At 29.6% G+C, this 10,997-nt stretch overlaps 1 pseudogene; it reads left to right on the top strand.

The window, feature by feature from the left end:
- Positions 1-4,637: 4,637 nt before the first annotated feature.
- LOC142318814 (glycine dehydrogenase (decarboxylating), mitochondrial-like) overlaps positions 4,638-10,997 on the top strand; it is a 29,480-nt pseudogene continuing 23,120 nt past the window's right edge.

Raw genomic sequence — 10,997 nt, 5'->3', positions numbered from 1 at the left:
AATTTCACCAACACCGATCAGGACTTTTAACATAAATGTGCAGAGCTGATTTAGTGTAAAAGATTTCAAGCCATCAGTTACTGCTATTACTTTGCTTTGTGATCTTGCTACTACTATAGATATTATTAAAATATTTTAAAGTTATAAAATTGTGAAAATCTTGCAGTTTATTTGAATTTTATCCCATCATATTTTTGTTTGTTTTTTGATGAATCAAATATTTTTTATACTTCTGTTGATGCAACACATAATGTCTCTGGAACTCAAAACTTGTTCCACAAGTGCAATCTGTGAATTGAGATATACAGAATGTTGAGGGGATATCTTGAGATATAGCAGGTTGCAGTTCATATCTGAATAATGTCTTAAATTTTGTGACATAAATGAAATGCCTCACTAAAATCCTACATCCTCCCAGGATAAGTAGGGTATCCTGAGAATGTCTTAAAATTCAAGTAAATATAGAAAATCCCTGAAAATTTTTAAATTTATCTTTTTAATTTATCAATAATAAAATTAATATTATTAAATTTAAGTTTACAGAATCCCTTTGATTCTTTGAACTCCCATTCTCACAGAATTTATGTAGCATAATTTAATTATAGGGAACAGAACTGGCTATCAATGTTATTATATTGTTATATGCGACTATCCTTGAATATGTTGTCATCTAACAAACAGAATAACATAAATTTTACCCTTGATCGTGTAAATTTGAGGTGACCATTACTATTTTCTACCCAGCACATTAAATCGAAAATTCCTAATCCAAATTGAAAACAGTTTGTTGGTCTTTTCTTATAGTTAAGGACTCTTTGTAATACTTGAATAACTCCCAAATAAAAGTTCATAATGCTTAAACAGTTAGTTTAATTCTTTTCTTTGTAGAGAGGGGCAATTCCTGCAATACCCTGATTGCAGTATCAGGATGTTGGAAAGTTTTGTAGATTACTTCTTGATTGACACTTAGTACTGATGAACTAATTATTGTTTTAAATGTGTGATTTATTTTATCTATTTGTATATCTTATGTATTGTGGCATTTGCAATGTGAAATATATATTACGCGATGAATTGAAATAATTGTTTATAAAGTATTGTAAAAGAATAATTAATAAAGTGCAACTTTCAAATATATAAAATACTTGTTAGAAAACAACTGACCTTGAAATGGTTCTGACCAATCAGCAGAGATGGATTGGATGCATATAGGTGGTTTATATCTTAAAAATTAATTATATTTAAAATAATTAATCTGCAAATGAATTAATTCATTTGCAGATTAATTCGATTTAGAGAGGTGCACAAAGAACATTTATTGGGGATGGATATAAAGTGCTTTGTACTTAACTTTATGGGATTAATTAAAAAATTATTATTCATATTTAAATTTACAGGTGAATATGAACTTATAAAAAAAATTAGAAAAATTGCAGAACTTAACCAAGTATGGCGGTCATATATTGGTATGGGATACCATAATTGTTGCGTCCCACATACTATAATGAGAAATATTTTTGAAAATCCAGGCTGGTAAGTCAATTTATCTCTGTATTAAATGTTCATGGTTTTCTTATTTTTTTAATCAGTACTTGTTATTTTTCTTTTATTACAAACCTATATAATGCAGCATTATAGTAGAAATCTTTTTTCAAAGTATAGAACAAAAATAACTTCTTACAACAAATATGGCCGTAAAATAATTTCCTGAAACATATAAGTCAATGATCCCTAAGATAACACGAAGCATTGTGAATTACTATTAAAATACTAACTAAGAAAATGCCACAAATTAAACTTTAAAGATAATAAAAAATAATTTTGACCTTACCTAACAAAAGAATAAACAAAAACATACTTTCAGAATACACCAAGAACAATAGATAATTAACATGCTCATCCACAACATCTTAAGTAATCAGCCTCATTAACTATCTGCTTAAGTATAATCTACTCATGTCCCCTAAAGAGCACATAAGGACTCTTCACTACAGAATGTCTAACACCTAGATTCTCATTCTGTGTAACAGCACACTCATCGATAGTCTTATACAAAATTAATAAAAATACTAAAAAAGGTAAGTGAAACAAAAAATACATCATATTAATATATATAAAACATAAAGAATCGGAGAAAATAGCTTATAAATTAAAAAAATCTGGATGCAGTGTGGCTTTTCAAACATTGATCAGACAAAATAAACAATTTTACACAGAAAAGAAACAACCTGGAATATTTCACTATTCTGTAGTATGTAAACTGAATTGTTCAAACCACACAATTTTCTACATCAGTCAAACAGGGTACAATTTCATTCTAAGATATAATGAATATTATAAAAGCTTTCCACATCAACGTAGAACCAATATTTGCCAGTAATCGACCGACATTAATAATAAACTTGATATTCTTAATTTTCAGAAAAGAATTGCTTATTAACATACTCAAACGTTATGAAATAGAAGAAAATTTCATTCATAACTGCATTGCTGGGACTTGAAGATTAAAATGTTTTATTTTAAATAATGAAAAAGACAAACAAGTGTTTTAAGACTGAGAGGTGTTGCTATCATCAACCATATCACATATAAAAATGTAATAATTTTAAGTAGTGAAATATAGAAAGGTCAAGGATAGGGGCAATTACTTTTATACCGAGATTTTGAATACTAGATTTTGGATATCGGTACTCTTTGGGAGTTAGGTTTCATCTCAGAAATGGTTGATCTGAGATTGTACAAGACTACATTTCATTTACATTCATACATATCATCCTCATTCATCTTCTGAAGTAATACCTTGTGGTGATTCCGGAGACTAAACAGAAAAGAAAAAAGGGATAAGGGCGGGCAATAATGATCAGATGAGGAAGCGGTTATAATGTTACCAGTTGTAAATAATTACAACCATTGAACTCAGTAAGTCAGGTAAACAAAAAAAGAAGAGACTTAAGAAGCAAGAAATTCATCTCCTGAAACCAGAGTTAATGGAAAAAGATGAAGAAGAAACATTGATAAAATCCAGTTTCTCTTCTTCATCTCAGTCTGTATACAAGAAAGGTGACTGCCTCAGCATTTCTTTGCAACTCACTTAAAGAGAGTGTGTTATCCCCTTCATAAACTAAGGCCCCATCAGGTGCATCCCTGCTAGACCAAAAGATACTGCCAAGGCCTTCAGAGAACAGAGGAAGAAAGGATGCAAAAATTTAGCAATTCTCCCAAGGATAACCGTAGTCAAAATTTTCAAACTTACACAATCTAATAAGATCAGAACGCAATACAAAATTCCATCCAGTTTATCTACTGGTTGTAACGAACCAGCATCTACTTGTTGTAACGACTACCATGATTCTATTTCCAGAAAATGTCATTATTTGTATATATATATATTTCACTTTCTTGTGGACACGATAACTGCCATAATCTTGTGCCAGTCACTTTCAAATTGACACAAAGTATAATGACCCAAAATTTTGGTCGAGTTCCTAAATGGGTAAAATCAAGCCATGGGGGGAAGCTTTTTCAAAAAAACAAAATATCTCTGTAACTTTCTTATTAAGTAAAATATCAAACTAATTTAAAGTTCCTACTATTCTTTGGATAAGGGCCTAAACCTTATCTAAGTAAAGTTTTTTGATATCACCAACCATTGGCCCAGTGGGTGGGAAGAATGGAGTTTCGAAGACAAAAAAAAATCATACCTCCCTTAGTAGATACAGTATCAAATCGGTTGAAAGTGGTCTTCAGTCCTCTAAACATTACTTAAAATATTTGTCTGAAACAATGACCAACCCTTATGACAAGGGATGACCAAAATTTTGCTGGAATTGTAAGATGACGAGGGGGGCTTGTCATATGCTAAACATGTGAAACCTTTTTCACGTGCAACCATTGTCATATTGAGTAAATTTGTAGTTTTTCTTAACTTTAAGGTGGAAATCGTTTTTATCTCTTACTTAGCACCGGTGAAATATACCTCCGCCTTTCAGCATGTCGAAAGGAATTTTTTATAACCGACTCAGCGTAATCTTGAGAGATTTTTGATATGTTTATTTCAGTTGTTAATAGTTATGAAGTACGTATAACTTATTTATTTTTTCCTATCGATATAAATTTGATAGAATACAGAAAAAAATTAGTTTTTATTTAAAAGTGATCTAATCGCATTGCTACAAGCCTTGTAGCAATATGTTTAATCTGCTCAGAAGACCAGTTTTCTCATTATGTAATTAAGATGTAAAAGCTGTAAAAATATACCTTTCAAATAGTGTTGGTGGTTTTCAGTAAGGTTTATAAATACAGATGGTTAATGGCTAAATGCAGATGGTGGGAATAAGTTAATAATGAGTTAATGAAGAAGTTGATGAATGACATATCATGAACTGGTTTGAACCATCAAGAGTATTTACATTATAAATGGTTAAATGTGTTTGTCTCCTACCATAGCAGTTCATAATATTAATAATAATAATCAAATTTTATATCAATTTTGCCATAATATTGATCATCTTAAAATATATTTTTTGATATATTGTTTATATAACTTTTTAAATAAAAAGTTTATCCTATAAAAGTTTTGTTTTATTTTGAGTTAATATTCCTTAAAATGACTTTTTATCTGTGTTTTTTAGGTTGGTATTTCACTTGATGAAACTGTATCGCATGATGATGTAAGCGATTTGCTTTGGATCTTTGGATGTGAAACATCGTTAGAAGAGGTATAGTATATATTTTTAAACTACATAAACAATATTTGAATTCATTTACTATTATTTTGAAAAAGTGTAAATTTTAATGTAATTTCATAAACATTTTAGTACATTTTATGAATATTTTTTAATGCATTAATCTATAATTCTTATGTTCACACTGAAATTGTTAATGAGTTAACACTTTCAGCCGTACATCTTGCTCTAGTAATATGTTAAAGTAAATATGAATGACAAATTTAGTTCTAAAACTGTGTCAGTGACCATATTTCTTTCTTTCCAGCCAGGAGGGCTGGCTTTACCATTAGTTTGGCTTGTTGTGCAATCCCTTCATAGGAAACAAGAGTCCTTGACTAATTCTTCAGGCAAGGTCTTACTGATACCAATCTGTAGGTGGTAGCATAGTACATAGATGGAACCAGGGCAGCTGACCGTAATACTTACCTAAGTTCCTAAGTAAGAAGGATAAGGATAACAAAAGGGTAGGGAACAGGCAAGGAACAATCAACCGATTGGTCCTGATTTGGTTAGTTTACTGTCTTCTCAGGAATGATAGTTTCTTTTTTTACTTTTATAATAAAAATCTTGCAGTAGGGGGCTGCATATGTTGAGAATTTTAAGTGAAGGGGATTTACACAAAATCAGATAGCAAATACGATTGTCATTTTGTGTACGATGTGTGTGCATACGTTAGTACTGTTTAAGATATAAATAAATATTGTTACAAGAAATGTCAAGCAATTTACCTCTTTGTTTCCTTGCTCTACCTTCAATTAATGCTTTTTCCTTCTGGTATACTCTGATCATCCTCTCTATTCCGTACTCTACCCATTAAATAATAATCTATTCAAAAGCATTCAAAATCGTGTTTTATGAAACATAAATAATGTTCAGACATTGTATAGATAATGTTATGTTTTACTTGTTAAATCTTTGTAGGGTTGTATTTTTAAATAGGTGTTCCAATTTTTTGTTTCTTTTATATAGAAAGAGAGATTGTAAGATTGTAAGATTTGTAGATTGTTACCTAACCCAAAATTTAGTTATTTAACACCTATCTAAATAATTTTTTTCATGACTGAACACTAGGAATTGTAATAAATATTTAAAAATTTTTCAGTATTTGGAACCTTCTAAAAAGAATCCATTCCTCACCAAAGCACTATTTCCTCTTCATGCCTGGGCCACAAAAAAATGTAAGATTTTATTTATTTTTATTTGTTAACAGGAAAATAAACTGATTATTGATATAACTTATGTCTGAAATTTTTTCAAATCACCAGAAAAATTATATACAATTAACCTAATTCTTGTAGGGATTAGAATCTTATAATTTTTAAGAAAACCTTTTTTTAGAAAATTTATTTTATTATTCATTAGTGTTATTTTAGAGAAATAAGGGGACATTCATTATGAAAGTACATTTTTAAAATTTTAATATGCTCTAAAGAAATTAGAATAGGAAATTTTTAAAAGACTTGATTTTTTAACATAAAAGGTTGAAATATTCAAAATTAATAAAATATGCAAATTACTTTAATTAGGTTTCTTAAAAATGTAGTGAAATCCATAGAAGAAATTGGTTACAAAAAAGTAAAAACTGATTGTTGTAATTTTAAACATTATATAATAAGAACATATAATAAACAAGAACTTACTGATCCCTGTCTTTAACCAAATGTGATACACTCCTATTTTGTGGAGCCACATGATCTGACAAATATGTGCTATTAAGTAAACATCAAAATCCTTTTGTAACATATTTTTTATTTAATTGTAGGAATTGTTTATATTAAATAGCGTGTAAATAAAACTATACAAAGTATTCTAAAAAGTTAAAAATATCTTTGAAAATAATTTATTAGGTGTAACAGAGAAGAATCTTTAAAACACAAAGTCTGGTTATATTAAACATATAACCATAAACAAGAAGTAAGATAAACAGTTTCATTTCTAATTATCAAATAAAATTATAAACTAGGTGAAATTAATAAAAAAAAAATTTAATTGCAGTTAAATAAACTATTTTAAAATTCATCTCGTAAATATTACATAATGTTATGAATGATTTGAATAGTATAGTGTACTGCCTAGAAAATCAGGTATATAAAGGAACATATTTACCAACAATATAGGCTATAAGAAAAACTAAAGATTTCTTTCTATAAAGGTTCAGTGTAATTAAAGAAACACATCTGTAACTGAGTAGAGCTGCCCTGGAATTACACCAATCATTCATATTAAACAACATTTTTCTAATTTCCATTTGTTTTTTTTTTTACAAAGATATAGTTATTATGCCATACTCTATGTGCTTAGTAAAGGATGTTTTTTTATCTTGTATGTAAAAAGAATTTTCCTTTTATTTCTTGATACCTGAAGTTTTTTCTGAATATCAGATCATTTTGGTAAAATGCCTCGTTCTTTAAGACAAGTCAGATCAAAGATTAGATACATGCTAAATACAATAAACAGTTTCAATTTGAAACCAAACTCTTTGTATATGGTGTGTGTGTGTGTGTGTGTGTGTGTGTGTTTTGGTGAAATCTGTTCAAAAAGTATCATACCTATCTTTTTCTTGAAAATTACTTGAATGTGATCAGTAAAGTTTGGTAAAAGTGCAGGACTATGTTCCACGTGTATTTTTTGTAATTGCATAGAGGATGTCATTTGTTATTCAGCAGCTATTGCATGCATGAGTTTTGCAGGGCTTGTTGCAATTTTATTTTGTGCATAATGATGATATACACTAAACATTATTATATCAAGTTCTGCCAAAAGCTTAGTGAAACACAAAGAAAAACGATTAAGAAGATTAAGCAGACTTTTGGGAGTGAAGCTACAGGGGTAATAAATATTACAGAATGGAATAATAATTTTCAAAATAGTGACACTTCAGTTGAGAGTGAACAACACACCAATAGGATATTAACAAGTCGAACTCCAAATATCATTAACAATATATGCAATTTGACATGGAAAATCATCTGCTGACTAAGAAATTACAAAGGACATTGGGATTAGTGATGAGTTCACCTGATTTTAAAGGATGAATTGAGCTTGTAGACACAGACCATGAAATTTGTGCCAAAGTTGCTTTACTTGAGCAGAAAAAGATTTGTTTTGATGTTGCATAGTAGTATACCAATGTGATCCTAAATCTCTTAAGACCATGTTGTCGATGAATCTTGGGTATATGGATATAACCCAGAAATGAAAGCTCAGTTGACAGTTATCAGGATTTCCATGCACACTGGAAAACCTGGAATTTGAAAAATCTTTAAGTTCTGGAAATTTCTTGGAATTTGAGCTTATTTGTCATAAAATATTTATTACTGATGTAGAAATTTTGCAAAATTTTACTTATTTTTCCATACTATTATTTTAACCAAGTTCATTTTTTAGTAGAATATATTCTGAAAATAAGGGAGGTTGAAAGATATCTAATTTTATTATTTCTATCATTAGTTTTATTATCTTTGTCAATCAAAAAAAAAAAATTATGACAAATAAAAAAAGTATGAGTTTCATAAAATACCTTGAAATTTTTATCTATGTCTCCACATACAACAAACAATTTTTCCACATTCACTAAATGTGTTTCACTGACTTTATTAAATTTAAGTTTCACTGACTCTACTAAATTGAACTTGTAGAAAAAAATTGATGCTTTTTTATGCTTAACAGATGTTGTGTAGGATTTTGAGTGTAATTTTTTAGCTGTTACTGATCTTTTTAATGCCTAAATAAATCACCATCATTTCCAAGGCCAAAGAAAGCAAGACAAGTGAAAATGAAGTTGACTGTTTTTTTTTTAATTTCCTCAGAGTTGTGCAACCCAAGTATGCCCCAGAATTCTAAACTATCAAGAAACAGAACTCTCTAAAGATCTCCATTACCTTTGTCATGCAGTTTGGTGCAAAAGATTGGATCTATGGAAATTACATAAATGTCAGTTGCATCATAACACACACGCCTATTTGTCACATGTAATCCAGAACTTCAAATACAGAAAGTATTTATTCTGTATAGTCAAATACAGAAATCCTCAGTTCACTAGAACCTAAGACATTTTTTTGAAATCACTACTCACCAGATATGGCTCCTTGTAATTTCTGGTAACTTCAAATGCTTCTGAAAGTGTTCTGATGTCACAGCTGGGAGATATAATGATGAATGTGATAGCACAACTTGTAGAAATATCAAAAGAGATGTACAAAAAATATTTTCAGTATTATGATAAGAGGCTATTTTGTAGGAAACAAAGATTTATAGCCACTTGGTCAATGGTCAGACAGATTTTGAACAAACCTTGTATTTATGTTTTATTTTATAAAGTTTAGTAATAATTATTAATTTTCTGTTTTTAGATTGCTGAAAACAGTGATATATTAAGCAACAGTATTTTGAAGACAGAATTCAAAAGAATGTCACAGTTTATGACTCATCCTATTTTTAACACTTATCATTCTGAAACAAGAATTGTAAGATATATGAAGTCACTAGAAAACAAAGATATTTCTTTAGTTCATTCTATGATTCCACTGGTTTGTATTTTCTGATTTGTTTAAATAAACTTAGAATAGTTAAAAAATTGTTCTATGCAGTTAGGCTCTAGGAAGTGTTTTTTTCATTTTTTCCAGGAATAAAAATATTAACCCACCGGCTTGGTCTAGTGGTGAACGCGTATTCCCAAATCGGCTGATTTGTAAGTCGAGAGTTCGAGCAAACTCGAGAGCCCTAGTAAAGTCTAGAGTCCTAGTAATGTCAGTTATTTTTACACGGATTTGAATAATAGATTGTGGATACCAGTGTTCTTTGGTGGTTGGTTTCAATTAACCACTCATCTCAGGAATAGTTGAACTGAGATTGTACAAGACTACACTTCATTTACCCTCATACATATCATCCGGAAGCTAAACAGGAAAAGAAAGGAATAAAAATTTAAAAAAAGTGAACAGAATTAAAATAAAGTTTAGTGCTGTCTCTAACATTATTTTTATCCTCTGTTCAAGATTTTATCTATGTTGGGTCATCTGAAATACTTCTAATTTTTGTCCTGCACTATCTTTCACCTGCTGCTGCACATTTGCAGTGTTCTTTTTTGCAAGTTCTTACATCTTCCACTGCTATCATAAACCATCTTATTGCTCTAACTGTACTTCTCATTGCTTACAGTCTCATTTTTACTACATCCTTTTTCTCTTCTCTACTATACTTCTCTTAAACTGATTTGGCAACCTCTGCATTACTTTTCTTTTCATTATTCAATATCAATTACTTTTATTATATTTCATTCTAGCCCTGCTAAATGAACCTGTTAGGTTTTCACAATATTTTGTATTTCCTCTAGATTATCATAATTGATTTGGCTGTTATTTTCTGCTTTTCCTAGCATTGTTATTCTACCCGTTCGTATTTGGCAAATATCAAAGTATCGCCATTCTCAAAACTACTTTTAGCAATCACTTAATGCCAAAAGTAGTTTTTAGAATGGAGGTACTCCATAACGCATCGACTACAAATGTTAGAGTGACAGTGCTAGAAAGGGCAAAAAACAATATTCAAATTGACCTGTCAGGTTCATTTTACCTTGTATTTTCTCCGCATAAAAGGACTAATTCTAGCTGAGATTTGTCACCAATAAATTAGTGATTACAGTACGGTAAAGATATTACGAGTAGACAAAGCACGGAAGATCAGTTCATTTAAAGAAAGAACAATGGATGTTAATGATGAACAAAATTCACTGATGAGCTAATAAAGACAATTTCAGTGATAGACATTCAGTAATTAATCGGTATACTTCTTGAGCAGGGCTTGGTAGAATTAAGAACTGTTCTTTATTAGATCTCTACTAAAATTGTAGGCTATTAGAAATATTATGTAGAGTGTACCCAAAAATTTTGCTGACATTTATTTACAAGTTTTTTGTTTTTGTTTTTTTTTTGCTACGGAAAACAAAGAAAGCTTTCTAAACTTTACAGTAATAGCAGATGAAACAAAGACTATTTTACCTATAAATAAACTATTTAAACATCTTGGCAATTTGACACTTCCTGGCAATTTTTAAACAAATATATTAGGGAATTTGATAAATGTTACAGCTTACAATGAACTAAATAATTTTGATGTATGATTAAAAACATGTAGTAAGGAATTTTGGTTTAAGGTTAGCCTCCAATTCCATACTCTTATTTACTATACAAAGTTGTTGGAGACCATCAAGTGAGAAATTTTAGACAATTCCTCTAATAGATGTAATCTTATACAAATAACTGTATGTAT

Source organism: Lycorma delicatula, chromosome 2 (genome assembly GCF_047948215.1).
Source record: "Lycorma delicatula isolate Av1 chromosome 2, ASM4794821v1, whole genome shotgun sequence".
In the NCBI taxonomy this organism is placed as follows: Eukaryota; Metazoa; Arthropoda; class Insecta; order Hemiptera; family Fulgoridae; genus Lycorma; species Lycorma delicatula.
This window is presented reverse-complemented; position numbering and strand designations above follow the sequence as displayed.